General features: G+C 44.6%; 1 protein-coding gene and 1 long non-coding RNA gene across 6 annotated transcripts in view; one reads left to right on the top strand and one right to left on the bottom strand.

Annotated features, from left to right (window-relative positions):
- NELL1 (neural EGFL like 1) overlaps positions 1–20,825 on the top strand; it is a 705,231-nt gene that overhangs the window by 540,941 nt on the left and 143,465 nt on the right. The window lies entirely within an intron of this gene.
- Positions 9,670–19,730, bottom strand: LOC143828773 (uncharacterized). Its single transcript, XR_013227869.1, has 3 exons — positions 19,637–19,730; positions 18,534–18,654; positions 9,670–9,758 (listed from the first exon to the last, which is right to left on the bottom strand). It is a non-coding gene; the product is annotated as an uncharacterized LOC143828773 (long non-coding RNA).

Below are 20,825 nucleotides of genomic sequence, written 5' to 3'. Positions count from 1 at the left end.
TAGTGACAGTGGCAAATCTAGACAGCATCCTAAAAAGCAGAGACACCACCCTGCCAACAAAAAGTGTGTTTAGTCAAGACTATGGTATTCCCAGTTGCAATGTATGGCTGTGAAAGTTGGACCATAAGGAAGACTGAGCGTCAAAGAATTGAGGCTTATGAACTCTGGTGCTGAGAAGACTCTTGCAAGTCTCTTGGACTGCAAAGCAAACAAACCGGTCAGTCCTAGAGGAGATCAGCCCTGACTGCTCCTTAGAAGGCCAGGTCCTGAAGATATTTTGCCCACCTCATGAGAAGAAAGGACTCCCTGGGGAAGAGCCTAATGCTGGGAGCGATTGAAGGAAAAAGAAGAAGGAGATGACAAAGAATGAGGTGGCTGGATGGAGTCACTGAATCAGTCGGTGCAAACTTAAATTGACTTTGAGGAATGGTAGAGGACAGGAAGGCCTGGAGGATCATTGTCCATGGGGTCATGATGGGTCAGGCACGACTTCGCACCTAACAACAACAACCTTAAGAAAAAATACTAGTGATTAAAACATTAGGTCTCTGAAATGTGTAACGTATATGGCCCCCTAATGAGTTTTTTTTAATCTATTTTGTCACTAATATTTTTTTTCTGATGTATTATGTCTGCCTCAAATGGACAGCAGAGAAATCATACAAGTCATACTCCTCCTATATTATTATTAATATAGATTTACTATTATAGATGGATGGTAACAGCCAATCATTTGTTTTATTATGATTAGTTTGGATCAGGGCATATGGAATTATGTGATAGGCATCACTAAAAAAGCCAGGTTCCAAGTCCTGAAGTGAAAGTAACAAGTAAGTGGGGGGGGATCCTCACTAGGCAGAGAGGGCTAGAGTGATCCAAGGACTCTGACTTGCCAAGAACAGCTGAGAGGGAATCCATGATATAGTAGCTGTGTGCTGGAGATAGTTGTTTCTGATTCTGTTTGTGCTTAAGTGAACATTGCTCTGACCATTTATGCACTGAGAACTTCAGTGCCCCAGCTCTTGTGCAGGAGCACAAATATGGGCTGGATGAGGCACACTGGGCCAAATGCTTCTCCATGTGGGTGCAGGAAGAGGTGGTGCAACCTGCCATGACTAAAACTCCAGCCTGCAGCCCAGCATGAATGCATAAACGGTCTCTGAGGAGAACTTTTAGCTTATTATTATTATTACTATTATTATTATTACTATTATTATTATTATTATTATTATTATTATTATTATTATTATTTAATTTATTTCCTGCCTCCCCTCGGAGGCTCAAGGCGGGTCACATAAAAACCAATCCCCTAAAGCAATAAAAGCACAATAAAACATAATACAATTAATACTAAAGTTAAGACACGAATGGCGGCAAAATTCAATATAACTAACCTAATTCCACACCCACTAAGAAGGGAAAGGGAGGGGGAAGATGACATACGTAACCGTCACATTTGTGAGGGGACTAGATCTTCATGCTGCCCGGCCTCAACCGAAAGCTTGGCGGAAGAGCTCCGTCTTGTAGGCCCTGCAGAATGATGACAATTCCCGCAGGGCCCACAGATCTTCCGGGAGGTCATTCCACCAGGTTGGGGCCAGGACCAAAAAGGCCCTGGCCCTGGTCGAGGCCAGCCAAGCTTCCTTGGGACCGGGAATGACAAATAGGTTAGCCCCTGCAGAGCGCAAGGCCTTGCAGGGGGCATAGGGCAATATGCAGTCCCTCATATACACTGGGCTGTTGTTGGGAGTTGTTGGGAGTGTCCTCTTTCCTCTTCTGGCAGTAGTGGCTGGGCCTCCCTCCGCCCTTCATCTCTCGTCTCCATTCTGCGCCTCTGGTTGTCTGTTTGTCTGCCTTTTTTCACCGTCTCCACTTGCCTCGTTAACCACTCACTTGTAGCACTAAGTACTGTCATAAGGTACCTGTGTGTTAGAGACAACGAAAGTTCAGGGAACTCAAAGATAAGAAAAAAACCAGAAATGTTTTGGATAAACATAGTGATTACATCCTCTCAGTGCTAAGAAAAGAAGAAAAGCTGATCCACACATTGTCTGGAAAACTGGGGCAGAAATTTTGACCAACAGTTTGTTGATACTTCCAATTCAGGTCAAAAGGTAGGAGAGGAATTCTTCTAAGGAAAGGAGAAACACTACCCAGTAGAAAAGGAGAAATCAGGTGTGTGAATTTCCTTAGATGTGTGTGTGAGAGAAATCTTATTTCAGACTCCTCAAAAGTCAGAAGGAAACTATGGGAAATTGGAAGTCCTATCTTAAGGTACCTGTCTCCTAGAGACAAGGTGAGTTCAGGGAACTCAAAGATCAAAACAAAACAGAAATGTTTTGGATAAACATAGTGATTACATCCTCTCAGTGCTAAGAAAAGAAGAAAAGTTTAAAGAAACTTCTCAAAGTCTGTAACAAAGATAATTTAAATTGTAAAATAATTTATTTGTATTGAAAAGCTCAGTCTCTTCATCTACCCTTTCCCTCTTCGTAAGATAAAATTTTTAATCTGCTGTGCCATTATGAAAAAATTTTAGGAATCGGAGCTGTGACTCACCCCAAGGCTCGTGTGTTGCTGTGGCGGAGGCGCATTTCCCACTGACTGGGAGGCGTGCCTTGGAATGTCCCTGACCAGCGATCCTTGGTAACAAGGCTCATTTAGGCGCATGTTGCTTCTGAGGGGGGGGGAGGTGGTGGCATCACTGATGCCCTTAAAAGGGGCTGAGTTCATCCGCTCAGCCTCTTTGCTCAGCAATGCTGCAGGAAGCTTCCTTCCCTCCTACCCTATATGCTGTGGTTACAATTTAAAGAATTGTTAAATAATTGTTTATTCTTTCCTGCTTTTATTGTCATAGCTGGCAGTCCAGCATGGAAGGATTCTTTTGAGGGAGACAGGTTTGCAAATCAGTCTCCCTCATTATTCGGGTCTCCCTAAGACCCATTATGCACGGGGGGAATAGCGCACATTCAGGGTGGAATGGCAGCGACTAAAATCACCGATAATGCACGGTGCCGGCTGCAACTGGCTGCAGATTTGATGCACGCTGCCGAAAAAGCCGCGTTAGCAAAACGCGGAACAAACAGCAACTTCCCTGACGACCAAGGCCCAATCAGAAGCGCGCCAAAGGCGCCGCGTGCCTAACCAGGGAGTTCCGGGTTGAGTGCCAGAGCCACAATCGAAGCGGCTGCTGGAACACCGCAGCAGGTAGGAGGGCACCAAAGGGAACGGGGACAGAATGGCGGCCTGGGAGCCTAAAGGGGAGGGGGATCAGGGGAGCACCGCAGGTAGCGGGCCAGGGCGCAGAGCCCCAGCGGGGAACAGAGGGCAGCATGTCCCTATCTAGGGACAGCACAGAGGCCACCGCACCGATCACCCACCAATCCCCGAACCCTCCCCCAACCACAAACGACAGCACAGGCGAGGGGGTGTATGCAAACAGACAAACGTTATAAAACAGTAATACAGTAAAAACAGTGCAAAACAGTAATACAAACAAGTGTGAACAGCAAGACGAACTCAAAACGCGAGGGGTAAACAGTATTAAAGGGGACGAACTGGGGGCAGAGGAAACAGGGCAGCAAACAACGGGAGGGGCGAACTGAGAGCAAAATAAGAGGATGGGAACACGCGGACACCAGAAACCCCCCCTCCCAAAGTCCAGCTTCAGGATGGCGGCATCCGTGGCGGCAGCTCATGTTGGCGCTGAGGAGGGTCTGGCAGCAGTGGAGTCACTTGCTCCTTCGCTCTCCGCTTGCTCCGCACTTAGGGCTGATCCTGCGTTGAGCAGGGGGTTGGACTAGATGGCCTTTATGGCCCCTTCCAACTCTATGATTCTATGATTCTATGATTCACTTACTCCCTCCCCCTCCGTGGCTGTTGGACCCAGCAGGGCTGCGCCTGCGCAGGCTGTAGCCGCCCTTCCTAGCGTCCACCTCCAATGCTGCACCCGTTTGTCGACACAGCGGTGTGCTCGCCTCGCTTCCCCTTGGCTCCGCATCAATGCCTCAACACCCGCCGCTCTGGATTTTGCCGCCGTTACACCCCGTCCCGTGCATAACCGGTTTGCTTCGCGTCTTCCCCTTCCGCATTTTCCATGTGACCCGAAATCGCCGTTTTGGCGGCCATGCATAATGGGCCTAAGAGATGGCAAGTATGTGAGCAAGGCCCAACTCAGCTGGGTTGGCAAGCTCGCATTGTCAGGAGGTTTGGGGAGACAGACAGAGGCATACGCCCATTGGATCCCCTTTAAGCCATCCTCCCAGGGGGTTGGTTTCAGATGGCAAAGGGAATCACGCTCCAGGCTGATGCTCATCATGACCTCCAGGGCACTATCCTTCTACCTGACAACCCTAATATCCTCAAGCTATATTTTGTATTAATTTACTTCATTTATAGGTCACTTTTATCCATGATGAGGACTTACAACTTTACTTCATTCTCTTGTATTTATTCTCAGAATCCTGAGCATCTTGTGATATATATTTCTGAATGTAAAGCTGGGGAGATATGGTGTGAGTTACATAGATACAATATGTCTGGGAACTCATGGTAACTTTTGACAGGGAGAAATAAAGGATTTTAAGAAATCAGATCATTTGCACTCCACCTTTCTTGCTGAAGTTCAAGGTGGATTACAAACAATTCAAGGTTGATTTATGTATCCATCCATGTATAGATCTAATAAACATTACAAACCTATTCCTTTATAAACATGAATGTTAGAGCTGTTCTATTATAATAAAGGTTCTAAATGCTTTATGTTCATCTGTGATGTGATGTATTCTTAATGGGCACTTTTATATATTTACTTTGAACTTTTCCTTGAACCCTGTGACAACCATTGCCATGTTCATTGTTTGAAATGCAAGTCCCTAATGAGTAACTTAAACTATATAGGGAGTCTCTGTGTGAGAGAGCTGGCTTGGCTGGTGTGTGAGTTAGAGGCAGGTAGTGGAGAATGGAAGCTTTAGCTAGAAGGTGATTCAAGAGAAGTCTATAATCCATACAGCTTTGTCTAAGCCCCCTGCAAGGATACCATCCTGAGATGAGGAGGAAGAAATCTGGGCAACGTATGGTGCAAGTGAAATGTTCTTTACATAACATAGGCAAAATATTAAAAAACTAGTAAAAAAGCCCATTGTATCAAGAAAACAATGGGCGCTAGCAGGCGGGGACCAGAGCGAGGGGCAGGCGGGGACCAGAGCGAGGGGCAGGCGAGGGACAGAGCGAGGGACAGGCTACCTGAAAGAGGAGGCAGGTGGCAGCTCCTCGGCGTCTGGTGGTTTTTGGCGGGGAGTCCCAGGCGTGGTGTGCTGGGCTGCGGTGGCTCCTCTGGGTTTTTTGTTCTTCTGCGGCTGGGGGGGGTGGGTTCTTTCTGCTGCTTCTCGTAGGCGCGCCTGTTGGAAGCGGCGAAAGGCTCATCTGGGGGCTTTTTTCCCCTTTCTGCTGCATCGGGGCGCGCCCGGCCACGCCCGCGGATCGGGGCCGCGCCCGGCCGCGCCCGCGGATCGGGGCCGCGCCCGGCCGCGCCTGCGGATCGGGGCCGCGCCCGGCCGCGCCCGCGGATCGGGGCCGCGCCCGCGGATCGGGGCCGTGCCCGGCCGCGCCCGCGAGCCACCCCCGCGGATCGGGCCGCGCGGGCGCGGCCCCGGCCCTGATTCCCTCTCCCCGCCCTCCCGCAGTAAGAAGCTTCCCGGGCCGCAAGCTTGCGGCCTGGGAAGTTTTTTACTGCGTGGGGGGGGGAGGGAGCCGCGGGCCGGCGCCATGGCCTTTGCCGCCCGGCTGGAAGCGGCGAAAGGCTCCTCTGGGTTTTTTTTTTTCTTTCTGCTGGAAGCGGCGAAAGGCTCCTCTGGGGGTTTGTTTTTCTTTCTGCTTGAAGCGGCAAAAGGCTCCTCTGGGGGTTTGTTTTTCTTTCTGCTTGAAGCGGCAAAAGGCTCCTCTGGGGGTTTGTTTTTCTTTCTGCTGCTTCTCGGAGGCGCGCCGGCTGGAAGCGACGAAAGGCTCCTCTGGGGTTTTTGGGGCTGGGAATCAGAGGGACCAATCGGCAGGCGCTTTGCGCCTGCCGATTGGTCCCTCCGGTTGTCTGTCATGAGGAAGGGTCCAATCCGGACCCTTCCTCATCCCGGACACATCCCGCCCCAGAACCCCTTACTGTTTTATTTAGTCCGTGGCGCCCGCGGCGCCACGGGCGGTGTACAGATAGTGGAAAGGAGACAACAGGATGGATAACTTTCCCCCTTCTCAAATTGAATGGATGGTTCAAATATTTATTTAATAGGTTTAAAATGTTTCTATCCTGCCTTATCTCTTTGGATACAGGATGGATAATAAATGTAGAGTCTCCCCCCCCCCTCTTGCTCAGCCATTCAGCTTCATATGTTTGGGAAGTGTCTGATCCTTGGTCTTACTAATGTGTATTGGTGCCTTTCCTCTGGTCAATAACATATGCAAAAATGAAATGCACAATGCCTATTGTACAGGGAAAGCACAGACTAACATGACTGTATCAGTTGTTTATTTGTATCCAAAGGCTTATCAGATTCCCCATAGTTTTGTTCGGAAAAAAGAAGAATGGACAGGAATATATATATATATATTGAAGAAGAAGAGTCGGTTCTTATATGCCGCTTTTCCCTACCCGAAGGAGTCTCAAAGCAGCTTACAGTCACCTTCTCTTCCTCTCCCCACAACAGATACCCTGTGAGGTGGGTGAGGCTGAGAGAGCCCTGATATCACTGCCCGGTCAGAACAGCTTTATCAGTGCCGTGGCGAGCCCAAGATCACCCAGCAGGCTGCATGTGGGGGAGTGCAGAATCGGACCCGGCATGCCAGATTAGAAGTCCACACTCCTAAACACCACACCAAATTGGCTCTCCAGTTTGATGCTGGTTGTTGTTGGCAGTAAAGGTGGAGGTAGGTTTGCCAATGTCTAAGATTTCCTGAGGTTATCATTGGTCTCAGGACTACAGAGATTTGTACCCATGGAGATAATGTCTGTTTTCAAGAGTAGACTCTATGGTATTATACCCACTGAGGTTCCTCTGCTTTCCAAGCCCTGCCCACCCTAGGTTCCACCCCCATATTTATAGGAATTTCCCAGCCTAGAACTGGCAAACCCAGGTGAAGATTTTCAATAATTCCTGAACCCCTCCCCCAGTGAATCACGAGTGTAATTCTTCATTGTATGATGGGAGATTGACTTTCCCTATCCTGCAAACTCTTCACTTGGAACACCTGTAACTTCAAAGTTTCCCATTCTTATTTCATGCTTTCTGCTATCCTTTGGTGGGAAAGACGAAAAGTGACAGAATGGAGCCCTTTTGAATTTTTGTTTCCTAGGCAACCAAAGGAGGATTAATTGTGTCTGTAGGAATAGTAGAGTTTCATCTCCTGCTGTATAATTTCTTAAAGCTCACTTCTGTCACTATAGGGTCCATGAGGGTATAGACTAAAGTCATCCAAATTACTGCTAGGAACAACACAGGAAGCTTGTAACACCAGGCATGTGACAAGAAAGGTTGTACTTGGGATTTTTCAAAGGATTGCATTTCATATAAGTGCATCAAATTCTTACAAATTCATGCTTTGAGAAATAATATTTATTCACTTCTGAAGTACTGATTTTCAGTTTAGCTTAACAGACTCCCAAAAAACCCAAGCAAACATATTTATTTATTTATTATATTAATTGCTTTCCCACCAAAGTGATGAGAGGACTTGATGGACATGGGATTCTAAATATTTTAACACTCAATTCTTTTTGTAGGGTTGTCATGGCTATTACATTTCTGTATGGTGCTTTGTCTGACTTTGGGAGATATGTTTGAGTAAAAGGTGCTTTTTACTCAACATTTATTTATTTTTTTATTTGGATTTTTATACTGCCCTTCCATATGGCTCTGGGCTGTTTACACAGAATGCCATAGGTTGATTACTTAGAACTTCATAACAAAAATAACAAATTCCTGCTTAGATTCTTATTCATTGTATAACTTAGTCTGGAATTCATGTGATGAGGTGTCTTGGTTTAATAGTTTCTACTACTTTAACAGTTTATTCTAAACTTATACTCAGCCAGGAACTAGAGGATTCAGATTGCAGTTCCTAGTATTAGTAAGTTACTCTTCCTTGGTTGCTGAGAAAGTGCCCACTTTAAGCAAGACTCCTGCATATGTTTCAGCACAAAGGAGAAACTGACATGTTTTGTATGAATTCAGTACAAGAATTCTTTTAGATTGGAATGTGATGTTCTGTTAAAGACCTGATTCAGCAGAGCCAGAGGGGTAGCAAACTTGATGGATACTGTTGTTTTATTGATGATTTTTGTATTTAAAGATACATCCGCTTCTTCTAAGATTGGTTACAGCTGGTGGTATTTTAAGTTATCGTTTCTGCTACAGAATAAGGATATTGTTCTGATGTTTTACTGCTTTTGAGCTTGAAATCTGTACTTCTAGTTAAACTATTTTTTAAGTTGATTGCTATTATTTTACTAGATTTGGGTGGGTAGCCATGTTGATCTAAAGCAGTGGTTCGCAACCTTCCCAATGCCACAACCCTTTAATACAGTTCCTCGTGTTGTGGTGGTCCCCAACCATAAAATTATGCAAGTGTTCTTTCACAGAAATTAAACTGAAACTGACCAATGGCGTGAAGATCCATTGTTCATGATAATATATAAATTGGTATGTTCAGTTGCTCAACATTCAGTTGCTCAATCTGTGTGCGCCCGACACCTGTGCCTCCCCCCTGCGGTGCGGTGCTGGCTGTGTCAGGAGAGACCGGCCACTTCAGGCACCAAAGCGCCCAACCCTAATTCATAGCATTCCAAGTCATAATTAGGCAAACTATAAAAAGTGTATACTTCCAAAATTAATTTAAATTTTGTTTCAGCATTTCAGAAAAGGCATGATTATTTTCTTGCGTGGTAGAACTTTATAGCCTCTGGAGTCTGGATACCATGTCTCCTGCCCATTAAAAACAGCAGAAATAATATGAACAGCTGATGTTTCAGGAATCTCAAAATTTGGGGAGTGCCTTGCTTCACTTGGGGTATGTCAAAATAAAACAAGAAATTTCAAACATTGTTTCATATCAAAAATCGGTGCATCCCTAGAATATATTGTCCTCTATGAAATAATTTCAGGCTTTATCTAGACCTTTTCTATATTCCAGTAAAACTGGATATACACAAAATGCAAATCCAGGGAGGGGGTCTAGAACAATGATCAACACTGTACAAAATTACTTGCCAAAGTTACACTTTTTAAACTGCTTATGGTACAGGATACAAATAGACAGCACTGTTATTTATTGTTTCTATTTTATTGTCTACTCAGTGGATGAAAGGCAATTTGTTTTATTTAATATCTCCCCTCCCCTGTGGTTTATTAAGCATTGCTGGATTGTTACATTTGAATCTTTTGAGTGATGCTGGTAGTGGCCTGTGTTTTGATGCCTTCATATCTATTTCCTAAAACAAGATTTAAAGATATAAGTATAAATGGGGGGGGGTGCACTTAACTGCAGCCAGATGCAGTGCTGATGAGCTTTTAGGGCCATCTTTAGCCAGATGGAATAGATCAAGAGCTTCATGAATTAAGAGGAGTAGAGGATCTTTTTAAAAGAAAGATGTCATTTTCTAGCTCCTACTTGGGCTTTCTTCACTGTGACATCTGTGGTGGAAGGGAGGCAAGGGAAGCCACTCTATTTGAAATAATTCCTGTCAGAAGCTTCTGATATACAGTGTTTGCTGGCTGTAAAAGAGCAGAAAGACAAAATGCATAGACCATTATTTATGGCTTGACATTGTTCGTTTCAAAAAGTAAAGGACAGTAAGTTGGATAAGAGTGACATTCGGTAGGCCAGGCTATAAATAAGAAAACAATTTATGCAAATAATAGTATATTTTAGAACAATAGAGCCATGTAAGTTTGTGGATATTTATGAAGGGCCTCTTATGGCACAGAGTGGTAAGGCAGCAGACATGCAGTCTGAAAGCTCTGCCCATGAGTCTGGAAGTTCGATCCTAGCAGCCGGCTCAAGGTTGACTCAGCCTTCCATCCTTCCGAGGTCGGTAAAATGAGTACCCAGCTTGCTGGGGGGTAAATGGTAATGACTGGGGAAGGCACTGGCAAACCACCCCGTATTGAGTCTGCCAAGAAAACGCTAGAGGGCGTCACCACAAGGGTCAGACATGACTCGGTGCTTGCACAGGGGATACCTTTACCTTTACCTTTATAGATTATGGTGTGCATATGGGAAGGGCACACAAAAAGTACACATGCAATGTATCAAAATGTATTTGGCAAATATAAAAAGCATGTGTCTATGAAATCCCATCCCTGTCTATCCAATCACCCCTACCCTTTCCTTAGCAGCCTTGAATAGCCAGTCTATCCCAAGTTGCTTAGAAGCTAAGCAGGGTCATCCATGGTTAGTATATGGATGGGAAAACACCAAGGGAGTGCAGAATTTCTATGCAATGGAAAATCATCTCACTTTCTCACTTGCCATGGCTCAGTAGTAGAGATCAGGAGTTGTATGCAGAAAATCCCAAGTTAAAACTCTAGTAGGAACTCAGCAAACAGATTAGGAAAAAATGAACTTTCTTTATCTGAGACCCTGGAAAGCCATATTCATCTTCAGAATAGATGTCTGTAACTCGCTCTATTCGGGCCTGCCCTTGTCCTTGATCTGTAGACTCTAGCTGGTACAAAATGCAGCTGCTAGTTGCTCCTTACAGGAACACCACGGAGGGCCCACATCCAGCCTGTCCTGAGGCAGCTGCACTGGCTGCCAGTTGCTGTCTGGATACAGTTAGGGGGTTTGGTTTTAACCTTCAAGGCCTAATGGGGCTTTTAAATGGATGATTGTAACCCGCCACAAGCCAGTCCAGGAGTGGTGGGTAATAAATTACATAATAATAATAATAATAAATAATAATTGCCAGAGTAGACAATACTGAGCTAGGTGACTAAGGATGTGATTCAGAAGATTTTCACATTACTATTCTAAACCAGATGACTTTCATTGCTGGCTCGATTTCCAGAACAGTCATACAGGGATGGCGGTTTCATACAGCCATTGAAAATGTGAGATCTTTTTTTATGTGGGACACATCTTCTAGCAGGCCTTATGAAATGGAAATGTAGACAGATGTGACATCCATAGTCCCCTTCACAAAGCACACCAGAAGGGCCCAGCCAGTGGCAATGCCAGCCCCTAGGACCTAGGCTGCTACTGCATAACCCACAGGGACTGAAGCAGTGGCTGCCCTGCCTCCAAGGCCTAGGCAATGGCTGTGCCAGCCCAGGAGCCTACGCAGCTGTTGTGTGACCCTTGGACCTGAGGCAATGGGTGCCCCACCCCTGAGCCCTTGGGAGTGGCTGCGCAGATTAAATAATCGAGTAAGGGCTGTTGGGGCGGGACCTGTCCGGGATAAAAACGCGAAGCGGCTCCTGATTGACCCTCTCCGAGAGCCACTTAGGAGCCACTTGGCCCGCCCCGGAGTCCATGCCCACACTCCGCCCCCAGATGGTTCACTGCCGGGAAAGGAGCAGGGTGGCCGTGTCAAAGACGCGGCCCCCCTGCTCCTTTCCCGCCAACGAACCATCCCCCTTACCTCCCCATGACAACTGCACGCAGCCCTCCTGCCTCAGTGAACCCTGGCCCCTCCCGGGCCACGCTTCCCCGCTTCCCCACATCTCCCCGGCCTTCCATCCCACCCCCAAGGCCAACCCTCGCCTGAAAAAGACTCCTGCGGCTATGGCCCCGCTGCCCTCCTGCCTTGACACACGCCAGTCCCTCCCAGACGACGCTTCCCTGCTTCCCCCATCTCCGCCGCCTTCGTTCCCGCCGCCTCCACGCTCCAAGACTGCCGCGGCAAGGGCCCCACACGCCGACACACCGCCACTGATGGCCTCCACCACCCGAGCTCTGCGCCTGCACCGCCGCACCCGCGCTGCCAAACATGGATGGCTGATGCCACTGCCACCGCACAGCGCTCACCACCGCTATGCTGCAGCCTTGCCGACCACACCCACCCACCAGGACGCCCGGCTTACCCCGTCCCCGCTGCCACCGCAACCCTCCGGAACCGCCAGGTAACAGCCCCGCAGCAGCCTGCCGCACTCGGGAGGGGGCTGGGAATGCTTCGCTGGGCCCATCCACGCCGCGACCTGCCTCAAACAGCCGCCCCACACCCTCCCCACCCACGCTCAAGCCTTTCCAAGTTGCCGGGGGGGGGCAAAGGAGCCTTCTAGCGCCCATTTTATTCCTATATAAAATGGGCTTTTTATCTAGTATGAAAATATTTCTGTGCTGTCACTTCCTTCACTATGGGAGTGGCCTGGTGATGTCACGTCCAGTTGGAGTGTCTGGGTGATTTCACCTCTGGTGGCATGTGACCTCCAAGGGCATGGCAGGGAGGTGTGGCCTGATGATATCACTTCCAGGGTTTCTGGAAGCCTGAAGAATGTTTCAGGAGTTTGTCAACTGTAAAAAGGTCGAGAAAGGCTGCCTTAGACTTAGGGAAGCACATCTGAAGACTATCCTGTAAAAAAGAAAAGAAAATTAGAGTTGTCATAGTTAAGCAAAAGTTGCTCAGAATTGAGATAATTGTTTCTTATTCAAATTTCAAAATATATAATTTTATAATGTTTAAAGAAATACAATTTTGTTGTACATTTACATGGGTAGAAAGGGGAGTTTCAGAAGGTGCAGTTTGCTTATCCCTGTATGACATTCTGTCTTCTATAGGAACAAAGGCAGGGAATTTTGTTCAACTTGCCTTCTAATCACACTGTTTACAGATGTAAATGTTACTGTTTTCATGGATTACTTAAAGCTGGTACCTCTACAGTCTTCATCAATTAGCTGGAAGGCAGAAGAAGGATCAACAGATTTGACCTTGCCTACCCATCTTTACCCCCTTCAAGGATCGCTGCCTTGTTGTGGCAAGGGGGCTTGCGTAGTTCAGTGAAGCTATGAGCTATGCCGTGCAGGGCCACCCAAGACGGACAGGTCATAGCTGAGAGCTCTGACAAAAGGTGATCCACTGGAGAAGGCAATGGCAAACCACTCCAGTATCTTTGCCATGAAAACTCTATGGACAGTTCCAATAGGCATAACGATATGACGCTGGAAGATGAGCCCCTCAGGTCGGAAGGTGTCCAATATGCTACTGGGGATGAGCAGACGGCTAGTACGAGTAGCGCCAGAATGAATGAAGCGGCTGGGCCAAAGCCGAAAGGACGCTCAGTTGTGGAAGTAACTGGTGGCGAAAAGACAGTCCGATGCTGTAAAGATTTTTATTCCATAGGAACCTGGAACGTCAGATCCATGAATCAAGGCAAGCTGGACGTGGTTAAACAAGAAATGAGAAGACTGAACATCGACATTTTAGGAATCAGTGAACTAAAATGGACAGGAATGGGTGAATTTAATTCAGATGACCATCAGGTATACTACTGTGGACAAGAATCTCGCAGAAGAAATGGAGTAGCCTTCATAATCAATAAGAGAGTAGGAAAAGCAGTCTTGGGATACAATCCCCAAAATGACAGAATGATCTCAGTTCGAATCCAAGGCAAACCATTCAACATCACAGTGATCCAGGTCTACGCCCCAACCACTGCTGCTGAAGAGGATGAAGTTGATCAGTTCTATGAAGCCCTACAACACCTTCTAGAAGCAACGCCCAAAAATGATGTGCTTATCATCATGGGGGATTGGAATGCTAAAGTAGGAAGCCAAAAGATAACCGGGATAACAGGCAAGTTTGGCCTTGGAGTACAAAATGAAGCAGGGCACAGGCTGGTAGAATTTTGTCAAGAGAATACAATGGTCATAGCAAACACTCTTTTCCAGCAACCCAAGAGACGACTCTACACATGGACATCACCAGACGGTCAACACAGAAATCAGATTGACTATGTGCTCTGCAGCCAAAGATGGAAAAGTTCTATCCAGTCAATAAAAACAAGACCAGGAGCTGATTGTGGTTCAGATCATGAGCTTCTTGTTGCAAAATTTAGGCTTAAATTGAAGAAAGTAGGGAAAAGCAGTAGGCCACTCAGGTATGAACTAAATCATATCCCCGACGAATACACAGTGGAGGTGACAAATAGATTTAAGGAATTAGATCTGATAGACAGAGTGCCTGAAGAACTATGGACGGAGGTTCGCAACATTGTACAAGAGGTAGCAACTAAAACCATCCCAAAGAAAAAGAAATGCAAGAAATCAAAATGGCTGTCTGAGGAAGCTTTACAAATAGCTAAGGAGAGAAGGGAAGTGAAAGGCAAGGGAGAAAGAGAAAGATACACCCAATTGAATGCAGAATTCCAGAGAAAAGCTAGAAGAGATAAGAATGCCTTCTTAAATGAACAGTGCAAACAAATAGAAGAAAACAATAGAATGGGGAGGACCAGAGATCTTTTCAAGAAAATTGGAGATATGAAGAGAACGTTTCATGCAAAGATGGGTATGATAAGGGACCAAAATGGTAGGGACCTCACAGAAGCAGAAGAGATTAAACAAAGGTGGCAAAATTATACAGAAGAACTATACAAGAGCGAGCTTAACATCCCTGATGACCACAATGGGGTAGTTACTGACCTGGAGCCAGACATCCTGGAATGTGAAGTCAAATGGGCCTTAGAAAGTCTGAGCAACAATAAAGCTAGTGGTAGTGACAGCATTCCAGTTGAACTATTCAAAATCTTAAAGGACGATGCAGTAAAAGTGCTACACTCAATATGCCAGCAAATTTGGAAAACTCAACAATGGCCACAGGATTGGAAAAGGTCAGTTTACATTCCAATCCCAAAGAAGGGCAATGCCAAAGAATGTTCAAACTACCGCACCATTGCACTAATTTCTCATGCTAGCAAAGTTATGCTCAAAATCCTACAAGCTAGGCTCCAGCAATATGTGGACCGAGAACTTCCAGAAGTACAGGCAGGATTTCGAAGAGGCAGAGGAACTAGAGATCAAATTGCCAACATACGCTGGATCATGGAGAAAGCTAGGGAGTACCAGAAGAACGTCTACTTCTGCTTCATTGACTATGCTAAAGCCTTTGATTGTGTGGAGCACAACAAATTGTGGCAAGTTCTTAAAGAGATGGGAATACCAGAGCATCTTATTTGTCTCTTGAGAAATTTATATGCAGGTCAAGAAGCAACAGTGAGAACTGAACATGGAATCACTGACTGGTTCAAAATTGAGAAAGGAGTTCGGCAAGGCTGTATACTGTCGCCTTGCCTATTTAACTTGTATGCAGAGCACATCATGAGAAATGCGGGATTAGAGGAGTCACAAATTGGGATCAAGATTGCAGGGAGAAATATCAATAACCTCAGATATGCAGATGATACCACTCTAATGGCAGAAAGTGAAGAGGAACTAAAGAGCCTGTTGATGCGGGTGAAGGAGGAGAGTGCAAAAGTTGGCTTGAAACTCAACATCAAGAAAACAAAGATCATGGCATCCGGCCCTCTCAATTCCTGGCAAATAGAAGGGGAAGAAATGGAGATAGTGACAGATTTTATTTTCCTGGGCTCCAAGATCACTGCAGATGGGGACTGCAGCAAAGAAATTAAAAGACGCTTGCTCCTGGGGAGGAAAGCTATGGCAAATCTAGACAGCATCCTAAAAAGCAGAGACATCACCCTGCCAACAAAAGTGCGTTTAGTCAAGGCTATGGTCTTCCCAGTTGCAATGTATGGCTGCGAAAGTTGGACCATAAGGAAGGCCGAGCGTCAAAGAATTGAGGCTTTTGAACTCTGGTGCTGGAGAAGACTCTTGCGAGTCCCTTGGACTGCAAGGCGAACAAACCGGTCAGTCCTAGAGGAGATCAGCCCTGACTGCTCTTTAGAAGGCCAGATCCTGAAGATGAAACTCAAATATTTTGGCCACCTCATGAGAAGGAAGGACTCCCTGGAGAAGAGCCTAATGCTGGGAGCGATCGAGGGCAAAAGAAGAAGGGGACGACAGAGAATGAGGTGGCTGGATGGAGTCACTGAAGCAGTAGGTGCAAACTTAAATGGACTCCGGGGAATGGTAGAGGACAGGAAGGCCTGGAGGATCATTGTCCATGGGGTCGCGATGGGTCGGACACGACTTCGCACATAACAACAACAACAACAACCCATCTTTAAAAGATATCTGAATGAACCGGGAAGGCAATGTGAGACTTCACTCCCATGAAAACAGTGATCTGATAAATCCCTGTCATTGAATTTTTGGCATCCCAGAGGATTTGAGCCTAGTAGGTTTCACATTTAGTTCTTTCAATAAAGCATTTTATTGTAAATTCAATAAGCACCATTCCAATAAAACAGTTTTACTTGTAAACAAGCTGGGAGATAAAATGTATTAATGGAAGAGTATTAGCAGTACAAGTCTCTACAGGGATTTATCAAGTTTATGCTTAGCTTTCTCAGATTACTAGGAAATGCAAAACCAAAAAAGGAAACTGAAACCCAACCAGAACATAAAATCAGGAACCCAAAGGTTGAGCTGCAAACAACAATATTAAAAAAATCTTTACAAATATTTATTAAACAAAGTGCACTGATTCGATATATTAAAAACATATATCAAGAGTTCCTTCCCATGTGTGCCAGAAAAATGTAGAGCTAGGCAAAAGCTGAGAGTGGTGGCCTCAGATAGTACATATTTTAGAAGGTGGCCTCCAAATCAGATACTTTTGAAAGAGTAGTTGGAGCAGCACCTAACATATTTTTCTTTGCCACCCAGCAAGCCCTTAGATTTTGATTTTGTTCAAAAGAACATTCCACACAAGTATTTGACCACTGAGGAAGACCCCTCATGGCCGAAACATGTTTGGTCTATTCTGTCTTGTGCAGTTAGATATGTGTTGTTTTTACTATGTTTTAATATATTGAATCAATGCACTTTGTTTAATAAATATTTGTCAAGATGTTTTAATATTGTTGTTGCAGCTCAGATTACTAGGAACCTGCTGTGAGGGACTGAAAATCCTTGCTGTTGCCAGAAGTATGGGTTGTTCTTTAACAAAACAGTAATGCTGAAAGGACAAATAAAGCAGAAGTCTTTTGACATGAATGGCAATGGGACTTATTAACAATTTTTAAGCAAAAAGACTGGCTGTTGCAGTTACAGTACCAGCCTAAATAGAACGACACTCTTCTAAGGCCATTAACTTGAATGGTCTGGGGAATTAATCCATTTAGGACAGTTCATACTAACACATTGTTCAAAATTAACTGTGCAGATAGTGAGATCATGAAACTCTACACCAGTAGCTTGTGCAGCAACACAAGTAGCTAGCCAAAATGAAGCACTGTCAGTTCTTCAGGAACATAATGTATCAATAAAATCAGAGTCCAGTAGCACCTTTAAGTCCAACAAAGATTTATTCAAGGCGTGAGCTTTCGAGTGCAAGCACCCTTTGTCAGACTAAGAACTGACAATCATGACAGTGGGAATATATAAGCAAAAGTTAATCCTGCTACATTAATAAACTGTGTCACAGCATCCACACACAGCCACATGATAACTCCCTGCCAAACCAGCCAGTCAGACCCCTCGAACCCATTTGTAGTTCACAAAGACATATCAGAAATAAAACTGCCAAAGCCAGTGATTCATGGCTCACACCCTGCTATTTACTATTACTGTTTACTGCCCTACTATTTACTGTATCAATGTATTTGTGTAGTAAGGGTTACAAAGACAAAATACTTCAATTGTCTACAAACCACAAAAAGCAAGTAATAGGACACTGGGATACAAGTATGGTGTATTTACAGTATAATAAACAGACGTCCAAGGTTCTTCAAACTTTAGCGTTTCACTGTGCGGCTTTATCAAGGGACATCAATTCTTAGAAAATATATAAAGATACAATTAGTGATTGTTCAAAAATAATGAATGCTTAACAAAGATATACTTGACTAATGTCATTTCCTCTTCAACAGGAAACTTGAATTTAGGGAAACAATATCTTAACAGAAAGTATAAAACAAAAACAAAATATTAGAATTATTATGATAACATGAATATAAACCTCTACCTAGTATATACTTATTAACTTGTATACCATACAGTCAACTACTGTAAAATTAATTGAATAAAGGTAAAGGTATCCCCTGTGCAAGCACCGAGTCATGTCTGACCCTTGGGGTGACGCCCTCTAGCGTTTTCATGGCAGACTCAATATGGGGTGGTTTGCCAGTGCCTTCCCCAGTCTTTACCGTTTACCCCCCAGCAAGCTGGGTACTCATTTTACCGACCTCGGAAGGATGGAAGGCTGTGTCAACCTTGAGCCGGCTGCTGGGATTGAACTCCCAGCCTCATGGGCAAAGCTTTCAGATGGCTGCCTTACCACTCTGTGCCACAAGAGGCTCATAATTATTAACTTGTATACCATACAGTCAGCTACTGTAAAATTAATTGAATAAATTGAATTAAACAAGAAGGACCAAAAAATCCTTTAAGAATGCTGTTTTTTCTTTTTCTCTTTTATAATAAAAACTCACTTTCTTATCATAATTGGAGATGTTTTTCTTCTTTGGCTTCATCTAAAGTGGTCTCTCTGCTCTTGGCGAGTTTGGCAGTATCCTCCATCAAGGTCCACTTGGGAGCCATTTCCACTTCTCACTGATGAGTTGAAGGAAAATCAGTTTTTCATACCGTTCTTCCAGGATGTTCATTAGGAGTTTGAATAACCTCTACCCTCTAATGACCCCCATCATTTCCCAGTGGTTACTATCCCTGGTGTTAGCACAACCCTTTGATCCCTAGACTACACACATCCATTAGATATACTTTCTTTCAAGGTGGCATTCTTAGGAACCATCACATCCACTAGATGGGTGGGAAAACTAGCAGCTCTCAGGGCAGCCCACTCCTTCATTAAGTTACATGATCAGAAGGTAGTATTAAGGCTCACTGTAGGTTTTCTCCCCAAATTACTATCTAAATTGCATCTGCGGCAGGATATTTCACCACCTGTATTTGTCCTGCTCTCCCCCTTTCCTGTAGACTCAAAGAGTGTTGCATGCGTTAGATGGGCTTTCCTATTTCATGTATTTATTTATTTAAGATTTTTATACTGCCCTTCCCTGTGGCTCTGAGTGACTTACATAAAACATTGAAGAACATTTACATAGAACAAAATCAATATAACAAATAACAATAATATCTCAACTAGAACAGCATTTCAACAATCAACTTTGACAATCCCTCGGTAGGTTCGACCTCTCAGTCTTTTACTTAAAACTGAGGTTTTACTTGAGGAGGGCAGCTGTTTTGTGGGCTCTTCAAAGCGGTCAGCAGCCTCATCACAGACTTTTTGTAGCCATCAGATATTCCCATGATCACACAGGGCTCTGATGTCCTCTCCAAGTTAAAGCACAGGCTACTTCTGCCATCTTTTTGCAAGGCATCCCACTGACTGAGAACTAAGATCTGGTCATCTGCTGATATGTATATCAAACACTACTTTTTAGACATCAACGTGAGACTTCAGTGGGAACAGCAGTTCTAACTTTTCTCTCTTTCAATGAGAAACTCCTGGTAGGTTAACTTGCTAGTCTTCCAATGTGGGACTGCACAATGATGAAAACAGGATTGCACTTACCTGTAACTGTTCTTCCTTGAATTGTCAACTGTGTAAGCACACATTCTCTCCTTTTGGCCCCACTGTGAGCTCTCTTCTTATCCATGCTTTTCTGGAGACTCATGACAGTGGTTCAGGATAAAGGAGAGAAGAGGAGCTCTTCCCCCTGGAGCATGTGGCCATTTGAGTGGGAAACAGCTGGAGGAAAGGAGCTTCATGGCTCCATAGAAGAAAATAAGCTAAAATATCTTCCACATGGAAGTTGTGTGGGTGCCTAGTTCCAATAATGTAAATAAATAGATGTGATTATAAATGTATATATCAGACTTCATCTCATTACTAGGATGTTCACAGGAGCTATTATGTTACAAATAAATGAAAAACAACACAAACTACTGAAAGCAAAGGACTCACTTTCCTCTGTCATTTGATAATTTTGTCAGTTAATGGAGTCTGTTCATGAGCATCTTGAGACTAAATGTAACTGAAAAGTAACTTGTGTGGATGAAAAAGTATATTGAAATATTGCATGAAAAATCCCATATATCTCTATCATAGCTAAAGATGCCTGCCTCTTACTTTTAGTTGGGACTTGTTTACTGGTATGACTTTCTTTCAATGCTATCATGGTGTTAGATAAAAGGAATTTCGCTGGCTGTCATGTCTGTTCTGACTTTGGTTTCTGACAGAATGATCATGGTGACTAAATGTAAGATGGCTACCCTTGGCACTGCTTCACTCTCTTTAGCTGTTGTAACTTGACACAATCTGTTGCCATGCCAACTGGCCCATTGTCTTATTCCCTGTGGGGCAGAAGAGAGACATTAATGTTTTTGCTATTTATGTCCTATTTTTCAGTAGACAATTGCAGCTAAAATGGCTCCAATGACTCTGCAAGTCATTCCCATAGGAAACCTAAAAGGTATAACACTTGAACAGCACAGATCCGTTAGACAGTCCAATTAAGGAGGAGCCTGGTAATATTATTTTCTCTGCTCACCTGTGAGCAGTTACAATTTGATTGCAATTAAAATCTTAATGGTTGATATTTTGCATGCTCTATTGTGATTGTTAGATACATTATATAATAAATCTGAAGCACCTCTTTGCTTTCATGGCAATTGAAACCCTGTTTCATATCATTTGCAGCAGTGTTTCTTTGCCAGCTCCATCTGTGATTGCAGCTTGCCTGATGGTTTGGTGGCTCTGC

This window comes from Paroedura picta, chromosome 2, assembly GCF_049243985.1.
Source record: "Paroedura picta isolate Pp20150507F chromosome 2, Ppicta_v3.0, whole genome shotgun sequence".
NCBI lineage: Eukaryota > Metazoa > Chordata > Lepidosauria > Squamata > Gekkonidae > Paroedura > Paroedura picta.
The sequence above is the reverse complement of the archived record's forward strand: the minus strand, read 5'-3'. Positions and strand labels throughout refer to the sequence as shown.